The 20,010-nt window shown below is 34.4% G+C and overlaps 1 protein-coding gene across 45 annotated transcripts in view; it reads left to right on the forward strand.

Annotated features, from left to right (window-relative positions):
• Positions 1-20,010, forward strand: part of CCDC91 (coiled-coil domain containing 91) — a 362,152-nt gene that overhangs the window by 65,577 nt on the left and 276,565 nt on the right. For 3 of the 45 annotated variants that reach the window (XM_070620902.1, XM_070620921.1, XM_070620926.1), the window contains exon 2: positions 1,981-2,096. The exons of the other annotated variants lie outside the window; for them this stretch is intronic. The gene's annotated coding sequence lies outside the window, so the exon portion shown is untranslated. The remainder of the gene's footprint in view (positions 1-1,980; positions 2,097-20,010) is intronic. 45 annotated transcript variants of the gene reach the window in all.

Raw genomic sequence — 20,010 nt, forward strand, 5'->3', positions numbered from 1 at the left:
CTGAAACAAGCTAAAGAAAAAGAAATTTGTTCATTAACATTGATATTCTCCAGACTTTTTCGATTGTTTACTTCTATCAGGTATCAGGTATACATCCAGTGTGGGTTTATTTATCTGTACATTGTGTATACATATAATAATATGTACATTATAAAATAGACATTAATATAGTACTTTGCAAAAGATAATACAAAATACATGTATTTTATTTTAGAAGTAGTATTTCTTCTCAGGTTCTGATGGATCATCTTACATGACCCCTCTCCCTCTCAGGGTGGTATGTGCATACCATTTTTAAGACCTCTGACATATGTAATCAAACTGTAGTATGGGCAGGGTTTGAGCTGGTCTTTGGGATGACTGAAAAGACTCAGATGCCTCCAAGGGTTCTGCTTTGCTTTTTCTTTTTTCTCTTTCCTGATGGCTTCACTCTTTCAGACTGGCTTCTCTTTGGGGCTAGGACCAATGGCTGCTGGCTTTGGGCTCATTTCTTCACAATTTTTGTTTATTTATTCAACAAATTATGAACAGAGTGTATAGTCTGTGCCAGGCACTATTCTAGGTGTTGGAGATGTAGCAGTGAGTATTAAAAAGAAGTATATTAAAGTGATAAGTACTATGCAGAGAATTAAAATAAGGTGATGTGACAGTGATTAAGTGGCCGCTTAAGAAAACCTTTGTCCAGGGGAGCATTAAAGCTGAGATTTGAATCACAATAAATAGCCAGCCCTGCAGATCTCGGGAGGAAGAGTATTCCAGGGCAGAATTTCTAAAGTGGGATGAACTTCCATACTAAAGAAGTGAGAGAAAGCAGCGGGGTTCAGAACTTAGTAGATGAGAGTTTTGCGATCAGAAGGAGGAGGGGCTTTCTCCTTCTATCTCTGGTTAGAAACATCCCGAGGAATGATTGATTCATCCAGCTGGCGTCAGTTTCCTATCCTTAGGACTAATTATTATGGCTGAGGTTTGTGTTATTCTATTTAGCTCAGCTTGAGTTAATTACCTACCCTTATGGCTAGAAAAAACTTGGTGGGAAGGGTGTTAGGTTGACAAAATTAAGAGATGCCACTTATAGGTCTTATGGGTCAAGAGCTTTTCATTTTGTTACGTAAGAGTTCTGTCTTCACACATTTGAAGATACCTATTGTTTCATAGCTTTGTTGGCTTTTTATCAAGGCTAAACATTTGTAGTTTTTCAGTATCTCTTTCTTCTCTGAAATGAATCTTTAACAACATGTTTACTTTAACATTGCATGGTAGTGGTGCAGGTGAAAGGTGGAAAGAGAAGGTGGAAGATTCAGTGAATCCTATGAATGTATCCATTTCATTCACTGAACAGCAATTCACATGTAAAGGGTATATGTAATCTGGGGATTCTCTGTACTTTTATCTCCTCAGGCAGGGAAATTGGGCAGTATTTTAGAAAGCATTTCTTTAAGTTGAAAACAAAAGGAGTTTCCAAATGTCTCTGTGTGACTGAGAAAACTTTGTTAACCCATATTGTTTCATCTTCCAAGTATTCTGAATCTAGTGTTCTTTGAGTGATATTTTTCCTTATGGTTTTTTTTTTTGGAGGATGATTAGCCCTCAGCCAGCATCTGCTGCCAATCCTCCTCTTTTCGCTGGGAAGATTTGGCCCTGAGCTAACATCCATGCCCATCTTCCTCCACTTTATATATGGGATGCCTGCCACAGCATGGCTTGATAAGTGGTGTGTAGGTCCACGCCCAGGATCTGAACTGGTGAACCCTGGGCCGCCAAAGCAGAGCACGCAAACTTAACTGCTATGCCATTGGGCCGGCCCCTGCTTGTGGTGTTTGATAGTATCTTTGATCCAATATGGTAGACAGGCTGCATGGTTTGAATTCTGTATAGCAATGAAGTCACATGGAATAGGTGCCTATAAAGAAGCATGAGGCTAATTTCTATAAAGAGTTGAATATGAGGTTTATTGTTAATAAACAGTGGCAGTAATTGTAGTATTTGATATCATATTCTTTTTAAGAAATCACGCCATAATTTATTCAGTTTATGGAGTTTGAGCTAGGTTATGTTTGATTCATAACCTAGAAAGAACTCTTAATTAGAGTTCCAAGGTGAGCCTTGTGTGTTTGAGTACTTGATTTAGATCTTGAAATGTTTATTATGGATACTAGAAGTTTTAAAAAATTTTCAAGAAATAGAGCTCTGCAGAGAAATACTTCGCCTTACTATTATTATAGAATTTTAACAACACTTTCCTATGTTGTAATTTTGGGTTTTGTACATGTGGATTGTGAGAAATAAACTGGAAATCCTGTTTCTGTGGGTTGGAACCTGGTGTGGCCTCAAATGGCAAACAAAATATTTTAGCATGTACATGCCAGGTAAAATTTTAAATGGACTTTCCATAGGGTACAAATTTCTGAAGCCAAATAGCGTAAAGTGATTTTATAGTTGCAGACAGACTCCTGTTGACTTACATTTGGCTTTGTTAACTTATGGTAGGAAATCAGCTAATTAAGCAAACAACTAAAGAAATATATTTGTACATGCTTCATACAGCTTATTCCTGTTCACTTGTGACAGTTTGGGGAAGAGTTCTGAAATGACATGCCAAGACTTGATATCCTAAAAGTTTAGAAGAGTTCTTTCTTTTCTTCTTTCTTTCTTTTTTTTGAGGAAGATTAGCCCTGAGCTAACATTTGCTGCCAATCCTCCTCTTTTTGCTGAGAAAGATTGGCCCTGAGCTAACATCCATGCCCATCTTCCTCCACTTTATATGTGGGACACCTGCCACAGCATGGCTTGATAAGCGGGATGTAGGCCCACGCCCAGGAACCAAACTGGTGAACCCTGGGCCACCAAAGCAGAGCCCGTGAACTTAACTGCTGCGCCACTGCGGCCCTGGGCTTTTTCTTTATATTTTTAAAATGACAGGTGTATTTGAAGATCTAGAATATCTTGATTTATTTAAAGGACTTTTCCTAGAATTGAAATGAGTAATTTTAGATTTTTAATTGTAGTTAAATGAAGATATGTATCTTTTCTTCCTTCTTTTCTTCTAATTTATTTGAATTAGAATTTTAGGAAAGGAACATTGTAGAACTATTAGGGTGGCCTAATTTAGAAGGGTCTAGGTGAATTTATTGTCTTTCAGCTTGCATTATTCTTATTTGTATGAGTGGCTGGAGATGTCACATGTAATTTGAGGTCTACATCTGGTTTTATGTTAAGTCAATCTGATCCAGGCCCAGCTATCTTCAATGGTGATTTTCCCAGTTGTAAATTAGGAACTTGGCATTGAAAACCATGTGGTTTTGTGTAAGTAGAATTCAGATTGTGATGTTTTCTGTCACTTCATAATTCTGATTTTGTAGTTCCAGTTTTTAAAGCAGAATAATTCACTCCAGAAAAGTAAAAAATCTGTGATTTTCACTACATTGCCAGGAATATTGATGGTCAATGGTTTGAATCAAACTGAATATCCTTTATTAGAAATATGGTGGAGCCTTTTACTCACCCACTCATAGAATTGTAACCATGAATTTTCTACTTTTTATTTATAAAACTGCAGGAGACCCTTTGTATTTGTATTCTCAAATTTTTTGGAAACACAAGATATTTATGGAATTTTCCTGCACTGGTAATAAAAGGAGAAGAATGGGGGGATAAGCCTAGAGCATGAGTCACTTACTGCTCTTTTGCTTTACTTTAAAAAAGTTGTTAAAAATTTTCTCAAAACATTGGTCTGAATTGCACAGGGTTTCACTTTGAATAGTACAGGTATGGGAAGTCTTTTCTTGTAGCTATTATATGCTTGTGATATACTATCTACTACATTGTAAATGCCTTGAGGATAGAGGTTACTATATATTCATCTTTGTATTCTGTTACACTTAGCTCCTCACATAATTACTTGCATGGAGTAAGTATAATGGGTTTGTTGAATTAAATTTGGTTGACTTGAATTAGAGGGGAGGAATTAGGCAGATGGAAAAACAGGGCTGAGCAGAGGGAAGCTAAGTCTTATAGTCTTTCTAGTTATCTTGTTTGTGAAGTAATCAAGAATGGTGATATTTTATTCACCTTTAAAACTTGTGAATGGCTACTCAGAAATTGTAGAGTGTCGTTCTGTTATCAGCTAGCAATTTACCCTTCAATAAGCTGTTCTGTGTAATAATTCTGGTGATTAAAAAATACCATGTGTTTCAGGGGATGACTCTCATGAATTAACTTCTAGTCTAATTTCTTCAATCTTTTTTTCTCTCCTCATTCCCCCCTCTGTTTTTAAAAATTAATATGTAATTTGCATATGTTGTGAAATGTAGAGATCAGAGGGGTGTAGTTTGTTGAAATTCTGACAGATATATAACTGTGTAACTATACTCCAATCAAGATATAAAACATTTCCGTTTCCCCAGAAAGTTCTTTAATTCCCCTTGCAGTCAATGTCCCTCTGCACCACTCTACTCTGTCCTCTGATCCACTCTTCTGATTTCTATTACATAGATTAGTTATACCTGTTCTTGAACTTCATATACATGGAATCATACAATATGTACTCTTGGTGGCTTGCTTAATTTGCCCAATGTAATGTTTTTGATTTTTTTGATTTTTATGAAGTCTGTTCACTTCAGTCCTTTTGACACATAAAATTGACCATCTTTACCATTTTAAAGTGTGCAGTCTGGCATTAACTGCAATCACATTATGCTGCCGTCACCACCATCCATCCACAGAACTCTTTTCATCTTGCAAAACTGAAACTTCATCCTTATTTCTTAATTTAAAAAAGATTTTTTAAAAGAGCTTATAGTGCAAGCTCCTTTATCCAACTCACTTGGGCCTGGTAATTGTTAAGTTTATAGAAAATTTTTAGGCTAGAGTGGGTAGTCATAAAAATGATATGTATGTACCTTAAAACATAAATTTATGGTCCAATCTTTTGATATTGCGCCCACATCTTTTCTATAGACATAGGTTTCCTGATTGGAATTCATCATGGACTTTCTTTAAATCACACCTTAAACCGTTATCTTCAATTTCTAGTTTCAATTTCCTTTTAAGTAGTGAGACAGTTGAAAATAGTCCCAGTGGTTATTGTACTAAATTTTTATAGTCTTGCCTCTTGATGGTATTTTTTTTAAAGTAACTAGCCTTTATCAAATTTTTATAAATATTCAACTTCTTCATAGAAACAACTACTTCCAGTTCTTATAGATTTTTAAAAATATTTAATCAAATTACATAATTATATTAACAATAAAACTGAGAATATTTAGGAAAAAAATGACTCATTCTTGATAGTGTACAATTCAGCTGATGGGACCACTAAGTGCCGGGTTGTGTCTTAGTAACTTCAACACTGTCCTTCACACTGTGAGATCAAAAGTAATGGGGAACGTTGGTTTATCTCATAATTAACTCAGGAATTGGTTAATGGAAGACAATTAGAAGAACTTCTACTGTAAATAGTAAATTGATAATTTAAAAGTTTTAAAAAATTTCATTACCTTACAGCTACAAATTAGCAGTTTGCTTTCTTTCCTTTTGTTATAGTTTATTCATGCCATAAAATTAAATTATAGTTTTTGTTTCAGTTATCTGTTACTATACAGCAAACAACCCCAAAACTTTGTGGCTTAAACAACTATTTTATTTTGCTTAGAATTTTGTAGGTCTGGAATATGGGAATGGTTTTGGTGGTCTTTTACTGTTATAGTCAGGTTGTGGCTTAGGGCTGGAGACATCTGAAGGCCTCTTCATTCACATATCATGCATGGAGGCTACAATAACTGCAAGAGTGGGAGATTTAGTAGGTATTTTTCCCCTCATGGAGGCTCTCCATATGGCTATTTTGGGTTACCTTACAGCATAGTGGTCTCAGGATAGTCAAATTTCTTCTATGGAGGGTGGCTTCCTCCAAAGCAAGTGTTTCAAAAGACAGGAAATGGAAGCTGTCAGTTTAATAAGGCCTAGGGCCAGAAAATGGTACATTGTCATTTCTGCCACGTACTACTGGTCAAAGCAATCCCAGAGCCCGTCCATTCAAGAGGAGGAGACATAAACTCTGCTGCTGCTGCCAATCTCCCTCTTTTTTTTGTGCGTGAGCCGCCATAGCATGGCCACTGACAGATGAGTGGTGTAGGTCTGTGCCTGAGGACGGAACCCAGGCCGCCAAAGGGGAGTACACCGAACTTAACCACTAGGCCGCCAGCTGGCCCAAACTCTGCTTCTTGATAGGAGGCATACCAAAGAATTTGTGGTTATTTTTAATCTGCCACAGGTTTAAGTGGTATATATAATTAATAACATTTTTATTTTAAAAAGCTTGAGAATATTTCTGGTGGATATCAACATTGAAATCTGTGGAAGAACGCATGGGTCTGTATTTAACTGATTTGAGTTATAAATGAATATGAAACATCTGGAGAGTAAAACGGTTGAAGGTAGAATGCTAGCGGCAACTTCATTATAATAATGGCTATTGTAAAATTCTTATTTATCAGTTCAGCTCCTGTCCCACCATTAGGTTTGAGTTACACTACCTCATAGCATTTTAAAAAAAGGGAGGAGAACAAAGCTTGATAATGTATATAGATGAATTTGAGTTTTAATCTTTTGGTAGGCTGCAAATCACATTTGGTATCCTAATTACATACGTGGTGGACAACAGTGTGAATTGGTTTTAAGTGGACTAGGTCTGAGTTTCATGTTTTAGAAGAAGGCAGCATTTTAAAATGAATTTGACATTTATAAATAACTTTTTTCTTCTTTGTTACTTAAGCTGGATGTAGTGTTATTTTTGTATATAAGTTGGTAAAATTTACCGTTGATTTTAAATGCAGTGTCTTTTAGCATCCATAATAATAAAGGGCAGTCAGATCTTCTGAGTAACATTGTTTTCAGTGACACACTTACTGAGATCTTTTTTGATGACCAATGAAGAAACAGTGAAGAATTTCTGAAATGGTTATTAGAAATAATTTATTTCACTAGGTTTTGCTATGCTTTGCTGTTTATTAAGATCAGCCAACATTTGAATGTGTGTTATGTTTTATTAGGTACTGAGAATATGTAGATCAAATAAATTTGATCTACATATTCTTATTTAATCTGTATTAAATTAATGCAGTTAATAATGATGTTTAATTATTTTTTGAATTAAGCAAGAATGGAAATACTCTTTCTTTCCTTGTGATTGTTTGGTACTGGCACCTGTTTTCCTGATGGTACCCAGAAGAATTACTTTCAGATGTTAATTCCCCTAGAATTTTAAGTGATTCTTCTCTTTAGGCAAAGACTAGTTATTTCCAGTGACTTGTAAAATATTGTTAGTGGAAATTACTCATTAAATTTTGTATGTACTTTTATTTTGTTATATAATTCATAGATTTAAATTAATAATTTTTTGTAGTCATTAACTTTACCCCCTTATTTTATATAAATATTATGTATTAGAAGGAAGAGGCAGTTTTCTGTGGAAGAGTATTTCTGTTTGGTTTTATGTTTTATATATAATATAGATATTCTGAATAGCAGTATAAAATTACATTTATAAGTTTAATGTCACTGTTGTATTATAACATGCTTTTTCTCTCTTAAATGTTTCTTGGCTTGAATTATTTTCTTCCAAAAAATTATTTTAATATCTGTTATTTTTATGTTGAAGTATCATTTCTTCATAGGAAGTGAAAACCTGAGACAACTCTACCCAAAACCCTAAATATGAAAGTTTATAGACTACATTAAACCATAGCTCAGGTGTATAAAGTGATGTGTAGTCACTGTTGCCTTAAAATTAGCCAGCTGGTGAAATATGAGAGCCTTTCTTAGTAGCTTGGGTATCTTTAAAAGCTGTAAAATACAGGTGAGCTACAATTTAGGACCACATAACATGTGAAAATCTGATTTATGGAAACAGATTAGGACTTACTTTCATTATAGAATGTTTCTTCCCCAAAGTTTGTTGAAATAAGATGCTTTCATGTATAAATAGGTGTGTAATATATTTAGTATTTGTACAGTTAAGTATTTTTCAGTACTTAATATGTTTTCCTTTTGCATAAACTATAATGATAATAAATTTTAAATAAAAAATTGTTCACAGCTCTATCTCTTTTACAAAGCTGAACATTTATCCCCCTTTGGTCTCTTTCATTTGAATTTAGTAGGTGTCGTATTTAGAGATTTCTTTCATAGAAAAGAAGTAGGTAGAAGTATATGCAACTGTGGTATTATCTATTATAAGTGATTGAATTATTTTCTTTGATTTTCATGTAATCTGAACATCTCTCTCACTAATAGTTATGTTAGTCTCTCCTACCCAGTTATGTTAATGTATATATTTTTATTACACTGTGGTAGGCAGAATAGTGTCCCCCAAAGATAACAGGTCCTAACCCCTGGAACCTGTAAATGTGACCTTATTTGGAGAAAACTTTTTGCAGGCGTTATTAAGTGAAGGGTCTTGCAATGAGGAGATTTTCCTAGATTATCTACATAGGACCTTAATGCTGTCACAACTGTTCTAGAAAAGAGAAGCAGAGCAACATTTCACAGACATACAGGGGCGAAGGTGATGTGAAGAAGGAGCAGAGAGAGATTTGAAGATGCTGGCCTTGATGATTAGAGTGGTGTAGCTACAAGTCAAGGAATATTGGCAGCTACCAGACGCTGGAAGAGTCAAGGTGTAGGTTCTCTACTAGAGCCAACAGAGGAAGATGGCCTTGCCAACTCCTTAGTTTCAGCTGGTGATACTGATTTCAGACTCCTGGCCTCCAGAGTTAGGAGAGAATAAATTTCTCTTGTTTTCAGCCACCAAATTTTTGGTAATTTGTTATGGCAGCCATAGGGAACTAGTACGTATGAGTAGATGTTTCTGTAATCACTGAAAGTTCATCATAGAGTAGGAGGGGATCCCAGACTTAAGCAATCTGCTCCTCTCTTTCTGCAAGCCAGACATATTCACAGATGAACTTGCCTTCTTACTGTCACCTCCTTCTTGCCCTTTGGGTTGCCGCTTAAATATCAGCCCATCAGATGAGCCTTCTTTTACCACCCAGTTCTTTATTTTTTTCCTCTGTCAGACTCTTGTTTTCTGTATCATTCATCCAAATTGATAATGATTTGTTTACTTCTTCTTTGTTAAATGTCATTTTAGCAAGTAGACTTCCTGAAGGCAGAGAAAATGGTTGTCCTATTCTATACTCATAGAACAGTGCCTAATATATATTTTGTTCTCAATAAGTAAAAATTCTTGGAAATTTTCAATTGCTTATGGGAGAAAATTCTTAAAATTATTAATTCCACTATCTGACAGTCTCATTGACTGTGCAGTATTCTTAATTGATCTCCAGTGTGATGGCATGTTCTGATTTTGCTTTTAACTTCAGTATCATATGTCCAGTTCAGGAGATTAGTCTGGCTCGGTCCTAGTGATGTCTGTCAGCTCTTCTTGCTCAAGTATTCGCTCAGTATATTTTGCTTTTTGATGATGTGATGTTTTGCCTTTATCAGTTATTACTCTGTTTCATGCTGTTTTATTTTTCTAAATAGATTTCTTCACAGTTCTCTGCATCACTTATATAGGCTTCTAATAGAAGGAAAAATATGAGAACGTTTGGAATAAGAGAGCCTAAGATTTATCGGCTCATTTCTTTTTTAAGTCCTTAGGTATGTTTAGATCATATAATTTTTTTCTTTCTTTTTGGTAAGGAAGATTGGCCCTGAGCTAACATCTGTTGCCAATCTTCCTTTTTTTTTTTTCTCCCCAAAGCCCCAGTACATAGTTGTATATCCTACTCGTAAGTCCTTCTAGTTCTTCTGTGTGGGATGCCACTACAGTATGGCTTGATGAGCAGTGTGTAGGTCTGCACCCAGGATCTGCACCAGCAAACCCTGGGCTGCCAACATGGAGTGCACTAACCCAACCACTATGCCACTGGGCCGGCCCCAGATCATTTGATTTTTGAGTGCGTTCAGTGTTCAGTACAAAAGACAAGTCAGGCAGCCATTTTTCCAGTTGTTGGATACTACTGGCAAAGCAGTGTATTGGCTTATATAGGGGCATATAAAGACAGGGTTAAAAGATGGACTCTGTCCTCATGGGAGCTGTATAGTCCATTAGGGAAAATTAGGTAACTGTCATACACATTTTAAGGGAGGTATTGCTGTGTGATTGGGAAGAAAATGTTATAGTACTATAAAGAAGTCAACCCTGGTATCTGTGTTTGCTTTTGGCTAAAGGAGAGAGTCAGGAAGGAAAATAAGGTTATAACAAGTCATGAAGTTAATGACAATACAAGACATGATTATTTGAATATTAGGCATTCAGTCACATTTCTTTTAGTCAGTTAAAATAGGATTTTTTTTTTAAGAAAAGTTCTGCCTTATACCACCATCTTGCTTATTAAAGTTGATAAAATAGAGGGGTTTTTTAGTGGCCAGATAGGTTCAGCTGTTTTTCTTTTAGATGTGTGACGTAAGACGGATGTGTGTGACGTGAGATAGATGTGTGAATAAAGAGAGATGTTGCCCATCTGTCCTCCCTTCTACCGCCCTTCCTGGCCTTGGTCATGAAGGATGAGTGTGAACTTATCAGGTAGATAAGGTCATTCAAGAAGGGGCATTGCAGAAATGAGATGTATATGTGAGAAGGTGGCATTTACTAAGTTTCTAGTTGGCTCCCCTTGCCTTATCCCCATCATTTTGTGGTATGTGCCAATTTCCCAAAGAGCTCTGGTTTCTTTTACTGGAGAATGGTGTTGGAAACCAAGATCTGGGTATGAGGTGTTCTCATTGCTGTCCGGGTGTAGATGCTTTTTGACTCTCTCAGCTGACAGAGAAATAAAGTATATGTGTGTTTATATGCTCCTATCTCTATATATTTCCATATGTAACCATCTGTATCTATATTAAACTAAACATGACTTCATATTGCTGTTTCCAACTCTCATACATTACTGCAAGCATCATTCTTGCCACCTCCCCTTGTTTATTTGAAATCTTCTCTCCAACAGTGAGAAGTCTTGCTCCCACCATCTGCCATCCATTTACTTAATTGTTCAATTTCAGTATACATGTATAGTGGTTTCAGAATTGATACTAGAATATAGTGCTTATGTCCAATTCCTTTTCCCTTTAGTGTTACAGACCTCGCTCATTTCCAAAGTTACTTAGTTACCCCGCTTTTCTTGCAGCTCCCCATCAGTGAGGTTGTTTCATACATTTGTAATGCAATTAAATAATTTTGTCACATTCTACATTCTCTTCTGGGATCCCTCAACTTTCTAAATGATTTTTTTAAAAAAAATCTGCATACAGTAAGGTTCACTCTGTGTGATAGTTTTGTGGGTTTTGACAAATGCATAGTGTCACATAGCCACCATTATAGTATCAGACAAAATAGTTGCACTTCCTTCAGAAAATCCCCTGTACTTCACCTATTCAACATTCCCCACCTTTAAACCCTGGCAGCCGCTGATCTGTTTACCATCTTTCTGGTTTTGCCTTTTTTAGTGTCATGTGATTGTAATCATACAGTATGTAGCCTTTTCCAGCTGGCTTCTTTCACTTAGTACTGTACATTTAAGATTCATCTTTGTTTTTTTGTAGTTTGGTAGCGCATTCCTTTTTATCACTGAAAAGTATTCCATTGTGTGTGTGTACCATAGTTTGTTCTTTCCCATGTTGAAGGACTTCTTGTTTGCTTCCAATTTTTAGTGATTATGAATAATCTATAAACAATAATATAATATATATAATATAATATAATCTATAAAGTAATTCTATAAACATTCTCTTGCAGGCTTTTGTGTGGATATCTAATTGTTATTTTCAAGGTTTTAAGGTTTAAGGTTTATAAAACCTTAAACTTTTTAGTTAAAAATTTAGTTCTACTAAATGTAAATAATATATTAAATTTGTACTTAGTAGGCCTGATCCTATACTGAAATATCATTTTCTTAAATATATTGGTTTTAGTTTAAATGGTTTAGAATAGAACTAGTCACATACCCTAAATAGAATGGATTCAATAATATTTGGGTATTTCCTTTAATGTTGATTAACAAATAACCTTGCATTATAAATAAATATTATTTTGGGCAATACTTATATATTAACAAAGTGGTAAGACTTCATTAACCCTAAGGAAAATACCCAGTTGGACTCTAGGGAGTCAACAGGGTTAACGAACTTTAGGAAACAAAGTACTTTCTTCCTAGAGTCCATCCAGAATCAGCTGTATTATTATTTAATTATGGAATATTTGTATTCTGCTGTATGTGGGCAATAGGAATGGGAGCAAGACATACTCTTAGGAAGAAAATGGACTAAGTGACTACAAATAAAAAATTTACTTTGTTTAATAAGTTTCATTCATTCGTTCAGCAAATAATGTTTGAACAGGTATAGTATGTCAGCCTTTGGGCTTGACACTGTGGATGTGATGATGGCCAAGAGAAAGATAATTTGATAGTATTGAAAAGCTTTGAATTAAAATAAGTGAGGAGAACACAATAGAGGATCTTGAAATAGATTCTCATACATACAAGAATGTTATATATGAAAATTCAATTCAGGAGAATGAAGAGGGATTATTTCATAAGTAGTTTGGCACATCTGGCTATCCGTTTGGGGGAAAATAAAATTGGATCTTTATTTTACCCAGTATACAAAAATAAATTCCACATGGAAAGACTTAATAATAAAAATTCTACACTACATATAGGAGATTACATGTGCATTCTTGGGGTGAGGGAGACGTTAATCATGATTGTAAATCTACAAACTATAAAACAGAAAGATATATTTGACTTTACAAACCTTAATGTTTAGTGAAAAAATATACCGTACTAACAGTGGGTTTGGTAAAAATATTTGCAGTGCAGAGGAAGGACAAAATTGATATCTATTATTCGAAATAACTGCTTAGTTATTGACAAAAAGGGAGCAAACAGCAGTATAGGAAATGAGCAAAGGATATGAAGAAGCAAATCCCCATGGCCAACAACATATAAAAAGATGCTCAAACTTACTAGTAGAGAGATGCAAATTAAAGTAACAATGTAATATAACTATATCTATCAAACTGCCTCTTTCAGCCCCTGCTTTTCATGGAAAAAAAAAAAAAGTAAAGGACCAATAATAATCTTTTGCTGGCAAGGACCTAAGGGAAAAAGTTATTTTTATACTTTGCTGGTAGAAATGTGGATTAATGGAGCTTTTTGGGAAGATGATCTGACAACATATTTTAAAATTAAAACTATATATATACAGTTGATCTAGCAATCCCATTCTTTGGAATCTAGCCCATAGAAACATACCTCCATGTGTAAAGGTTTCTGTAGAAGTGTTTGCTTGTAGTGGCAAAAACCTGGGAAAAAAGTACATGTCTATCAGTAGGGTTGAGTAAATATGTATTTATTATGTATCTACAGATACTGATGGAATCTTAGTAGCAATTAAGAAGACTGAATCAGATACACACCAGTTGTCTAGGAGGAATTTCCACTGGGTAATATTATGTGAGGAAAAAATAAGATAGTGAAAAATGTGAGTGACATCCTATGTTTAAAAAAAACCAAACTTTGTTACAGTACCATTATGTATGTAGATGTGTATATGAGAATGCATATTTGTAGATGATTATATGAGAATAGAGATACAGTCTAGATACATATTAGGTTGTTGGACCATCTGCGTTGGCAGATGGGTGAGGCTGTCATATGGTGGGAGAAAGGGAGGAATATCTGAGGTACAGAACCATGTTCACAAAGGAAAAAGGAAGATTACATTAAAAACAACAGTTTTATGATGCTATGATCATATTTATGCTCTAAAGTTAAAATTATTCATTTCTGTATTTATAAATGTTAGAAAGACTTTTTAAAAACTGCATGTAGTGGTTTTAATTAGTATAGCTCCTTTGGAAAGTGATTCAACACACTTCATCAAGCAGTGTTGATACTCTGAGCTAATCATTCAGTGTCTGGGAGTTTACCCCAAAAGAAGGCAATAACCTAAAAGAGGAAAAAAGTCAATGCATAAAGAAGTCATTGTGGTGTTAGCTATATAATAGGGAATATGTTGGATAAACTTTAATGTTTACAAATAGGAAAAATGGTTAAATTGTCATTTTGATGAAATATTATACAACATAAATAATGCAATTTTCAAGAATGCAATTATGAAGCTGTTAATCACGTAGAACTATATTTATGATGTAATAGATGAAGAAAGTTTTATAATTTCATATATAATTTAATATATATGTATTTGAGTACTGGAAGTGAATAGAATAAAATGTAAACAGTAGTGGCATTATAGTGAATTGTTTTTATAATAAAATTTTGGAGAAAAGTATAGCTCAAATATTACAAAGCAAAATTTAGAAGAAATACTCATAAAAAAATGAATGGGTTTTCTTTGTGATAAAACAATTTTTTAAATTGAAGTGTAGTTGACATAAAATATTATATTAGTTTCAGGTGTATAACATCGCGATTTGACATTTTTATACGTTATGAAATGATCACCACAACAAGTCTAGTAACCATCTGTCACCATACAAAGTTAGTACAATATTATTGACTATATTCCCTATGCTGTACATTACATCGCTGTGACATTTATTTTTATAACTGGAGATTTGTACCTGTTAATCCCATTCATCTGTTTTGCCCATCCCCCTACCTGTCTCCCCTCTGGTGACCACCGGTTTGTTCTTTGTGAGTTTGTTACTGTTTTGTTCTGTTTGCTCATTTGTTTTGTTTTTTAGATTTCACGTATAAGTGAAATCACACAGTATTTATCTTTCTCTGGCTTATTTTGCTTAGCGTAATACCTTCTAGATTGATCCATATTGTTGCAAATGGCACGATTTCATTCTTTTTTATGGCTAATATTCCGTTGTGTGTATATAAATATATGTGTATATATATACTACATCTTGTTTATCGATTCATCTATCGATGGGCACTTAGGTTGCTTCTGTATCTTGGCCATTGTAAATAACACTGCAGTGAACATAGGGGTGCATATATCTGTTCAAATTAGTGTTTTTGTTTTCTTCAGATAAATACCCAGTAGAATTGCTGGATTGTATGGTAGTTCTATTTTTAATTTTTTACTCTTTTCCATAGTGACTGCAGCAATTTACATTCCCACTAACAGTGCATAAGGGTTCCCTTTTCTCTATATCCTTGCCAATACTTATTTGTTGTCTTTTTGATAATACCCACTCTGACAGGTGTGAGGTGACATTTAATAGTGGTTTTGATGTGCAATTTGCTGATGATTAGTGATGTTGAGCATCTTTTCATGTGTCTGTTGGCCATCTGTACGTGTTCTTTGGAAAAATGTCTATTCAGGTACTCTGTTCATTTTTTAATCAGATTGTTTGTTTTTTTGTTATTGAGTTGTAGGAGTTCTTTACATATTTTGGGTATTAACCTCTTATAGGGTATATTGTTTACAAACATCTCGCATTCAGTAGTTTGCCTTTTTGTTTTGTTGATGGTTTCCTCCACTGTGCAAAAGCTTTTTTTGCTAAGACCAATGTCAGTGAGCTGACTGCCTGTGTTTTCTTCTAGGAGTTTTACGGTTTCAGATCTTAGCTTTAAGTCGTTTTTTTTTTTCCCCCTTCCCAAAGCCCCCAGGTACATAGTTGTGTATTCTTAGTTGTGGGTCCTTCTAGTTGTGGTATGTGGGACGCTGCCTCAGTGTGGCTCGATGAGCAGTGCCGTGTCCATGCTCAGGATTCGAACCGATGAAAGCCTGGGCCGCCTGCAGTGGAGCGCGTGAACTTAACCACTCAGCCACGGGGCTGGCCCCTACCTTTAAGTCTTTAATCCATTTTGAGTTTATTTTTGTACATGATATAAGAAAGTGGTCCAGTTTCATTCTTTTGCATGTAGTTTTCCAGTTTTCCCAGCACCATTTACTGAAGAGATTGTCTTTTCCCCATTGTATATACTTGCCTCCTTTGTTATAGATTAGTTGACCAGTGTAGTGGATGTCTACATGTAACAGAATGCAGTTGGACTCTTACCTAATACCATATACAAAAAATTAACTCAAAATGGATCTATGACCTAAGTGTAAGACCTAAAATTATAAAACTTTTAAAAGAAAACATAGGGCAAATCTTTATGATATTGGATTCGACAGTGCTATCTTGGATATAACACCAAAGGCACAGGCCACAAAAGAAAAATAGACAAATTGGACTTGATGGAAATTTGAAAAATTTATGCAACAAAAAACATAGACTAACAACAGAGTAAAAAGGCAACCCACAGAATGGGAGAAAATATTTGCATGTCGTGTGTCTGATAGGGAATTGATATCCAGAATATATAGAGAGCTCCTAAAACTCAAACAACAACAAAACAACCAGATTAAAAAATGGGTGAAGGAGTTGAACAAACATCTCTCCAAAGAAGATATACAAGTGACCAGCAAGCATATGAAAAGATGCTCAACATCATTAATCATTAGGGAAATGCAAATCAAAACTATAATGAGATACCGTTTCACATCCATTAGGTGACTACTATTAAAAGAACCCAGAAAACAGTAAGTGTCCACAAGGATGTAGAGAAATTAGAACGCTGTGTGCTTTGGTGGGAATACAGAATGGCACAGCTGTTGTGGAAAACAGTATGGCAGTTCCTCAAAAATTAAAACTAGAATTACCATGTGATCCAGCAATTTTACCTTAGAGTATATACCCAAAAGAATTAAAAGCAAGGTCTTGAAGAGATGTTTGTACATCCATGTTCATGGCAGTTTTATTCGTAATAGCTAAAACATGGAAACAACCTAAGTGTCCATTGCTAGATAAGTGGATAAGCAAAACGTAGTATATACATACAATGGAATATTATTCATTCTTAAAAAGGAAGGAAATTCTGACATATGCTACAACATGGAAGAATTTTGAGGACATTATTCTAAATGAAATAGGCCAGTCACAAAAAGACAAATACTGTATTATTCCACTTATGTGAGGTACTTATAGTGGTCAGAATCATAGAGATAGACAGTAGCGTGGTGGTTGTCAGGGACTGGGGGAGGGGAATGGGGAGTTACTGTTTAATGGGTACAGTTTCAGTTTTCAAGATGAAAAGAGTTGTGGAGGTGGATGGTGGTGATGGTACAACACTATGGATGTACTTAATACCACTGACCTGTACGCTTAAAAGTGGTTAAGATAGCAAATTTTATGTTCTATTTATTTTACCACAATAAAAAAAAAAGATAATGACAATACTGTTGGCAACTATATGCCAACTATTTTTTTAAAACTTAGAAGAAATAGGCACATTTCTAGAAACATATTACTTACAAAAACTGAGGGAGAAATTAAAAGTCTGAATCATCCTATAATTATAAGAAATTGAATCTTCCCACAAAGAAACCAACAAGCCCAGATGATTTGCTAAGCAAGTTTCTACCAAAATTTTAAGAAATAGATTATTCCAATCTGATGCAATATCTTTTAATTAATACAAAAAGAGGGGCGTTGCCCCAGCTAGTTCTGAAAGCCCTGCATAACCCTGATATCCAAACCAGGAAGACATTACAAGAAATGAAAATTACAGATGTATGTCACTCACGAATGTAGACGTAGAAATCTCAAGTTATTAGCAAATTCAAACCAACATTGTAAGAGAAGACAAACACCATTGCCAAGTTGGGTTTATTTCAGGTATGCAAGGATGGTTTACTATTATATGATCCATAAATATAAAGGGTGACATTAGTAGATTAAAAGAGAAAAGTCATATGATAATTTCAATACATGCAAAAAATGCATCTGATAATCTGTGTAAATTCATGATAAGAATGCTTAGTAAATTAGGAGAAGAGGGAAATTCTTTAACCTGTTGGGACTTTTAAGAGAAAACAAACCAGCAATCACCAGCAGACATCTTTTTAAATGGGGAAATATTAAAAACAGGATTGATATAAGCATAGTTGTTATCACCCATTCTAGTTATTATTGCTACATAACAAATTGTCCCAAACTTAATTGCATAAAACAATTATTTTATTCTCCTTATGGATTCTGAGGGTCAGGAACTTGGACAGTGCAGAATAGGAAGGTTTGTTACTGTTCCCCTCTTTCTGATGCCTCAGTGGGATGACTTGAACACTGGAGGCGACTTGATGGCTAGGGGCTAGAATCATCTGGAAATATCTTCATTCATATGTCCAGTGATTAGATTCCAGTTTTTGTCTGGGAACTCAGTTAGGCAGTCAGTTGGAAAACTTACATGTGGCTTCTCCATGTGGTCTCTCCAAGTCAACTGGTTTGGCCTTTCTCACATCTTGGCAGCTAGGTTCCAAGTGCAAACATTACAAGAGCACAAGGCAGAAGTGCATTGCATTTTTAATAATAATTGTAATAAATAATATTAGTTGTGGAAGTCATAATGATCTATATAGGTTCACTGGGAGAGGACAGAGACTCTACAACTCATTGGGAGGAGTATCAGTGTTACATTCTTAGAAGAATAAATGGGTTGGGAGATATTTTTGATACTCTCTTTGGAAAATATAATCACCACATTACCTCTTGCACTTAGCATTGTATTGGAGGACGTAGCCAGTGCTTTAAGACAAGAAAAAAGAATTAGAGACATAAGAATTGAAATGAAGAAATAAAACTGTTGTTCTCTGGAGGAAATATGATCATTTACATATAAAATTAAAAGAATAGAGATAAATTATTAGATATAAGAGTTTAGCAAAGATGAATAGATATAAGATTAATATACAGAAGTCAATTGCATTGTTCTACAACAGCAACAAACAGCAAACAAACAACAAACAACAAAATTACATTAGAAAATGTAATTTAAAAGAAGACATTAAAATAATATCATAGAATATCAGCATCTAGGAATAAACCTAGCAGGAAGATATGCAAGACTTCTTTAGGGAAAATTATAAGACTTTATTAATACGCATTTAAAAAAAGACTTAACTATGGTATATCTTAGCCACAAGATATACCATGTTTATGGTCAGGATGACTAAATATCATAAAGATTTCATTTCTACTGAAATAATTCTATAGCCAGTAACAGATCCACACATTTATGGAACTTTGTAGGTGATAAAGATGGCATATTGGATTAGTGAGGAAAGAAGTTACTCTTCAATAAATGAAATTGGAAAAATTATCCATATTGGCAAAAATAACAAAAGAAATTGGATCGCTGCCTCCACTATATACAAAAATTAAACTGCAGATTAGTTAAGTACTTAAATGTCAGAAATAAAATTTTAGCTTTATTTGTAGAACGTACAGGTGTGTATCTTTTAGACTGAGGGATAGGAAAGGAGTTTAAAAATAGGACTAAAAACTGATAAATTATTATAAAAGAATAGATAATTTTGATTAACAGATTAAGAATTTTTGTTCATCAAAAGCTATCTTAAAGTGAAAAAACAGGTTAAAAACTAAAGCATGTTTGTGGTATACATAGCTAACAATGATTAATATCAAGAATATTTAAAAAATCATACAAATTGAAAAACACAGACAACACAGTAGAAAAATAACAAAAGTTATAAATAAGTATTTCTCAAAATTGGAACCATATATAATTAATAATCATGTGAAGAGATTTCAACTTCATTAATGATTGGGGAAATAAAATTAAGTACACAGTAAGATACTATTTAAAACCAAGTGTTGGAAAGGATGAGGATCCACAGAACTTTATATGTTGCTTCTGCAAGTACTATTTGTGCAGCCATTTTGGAAAACAGTTTTTCATTATCCTCTGAAGCTAAACATAGACAAATCTCACAACCCAGTGATTTTACTTGTAGGCATATGCTCAAGAGAAATTTTGTGTGTATACAAAAGTAGATGTGTTGGAGAATGTTCATAGCAGTTCTGTTTTCAATTACAAAATATTGTAAACCACCCAAATGTCTGTTGACAGGAAAGTGAATAAACTGTGGTATATTACAGTAGTCAAAAGAATGAATGATAGCTAAAATAAT

This window comes from Equus przewalskii, chromosome 5 (genome assembly GCF_037783145.1).
Source record: "Equus przewalskii isolate Varuska chromosome 5, EquPr2, whole genome shotgun sequence".
NCBI classification, from domain to species: Eukaryota; Metazoa; Chordata; class Mammalia; order Perissodactyla; family Equidae; genus Equus; species Equus przewalskii.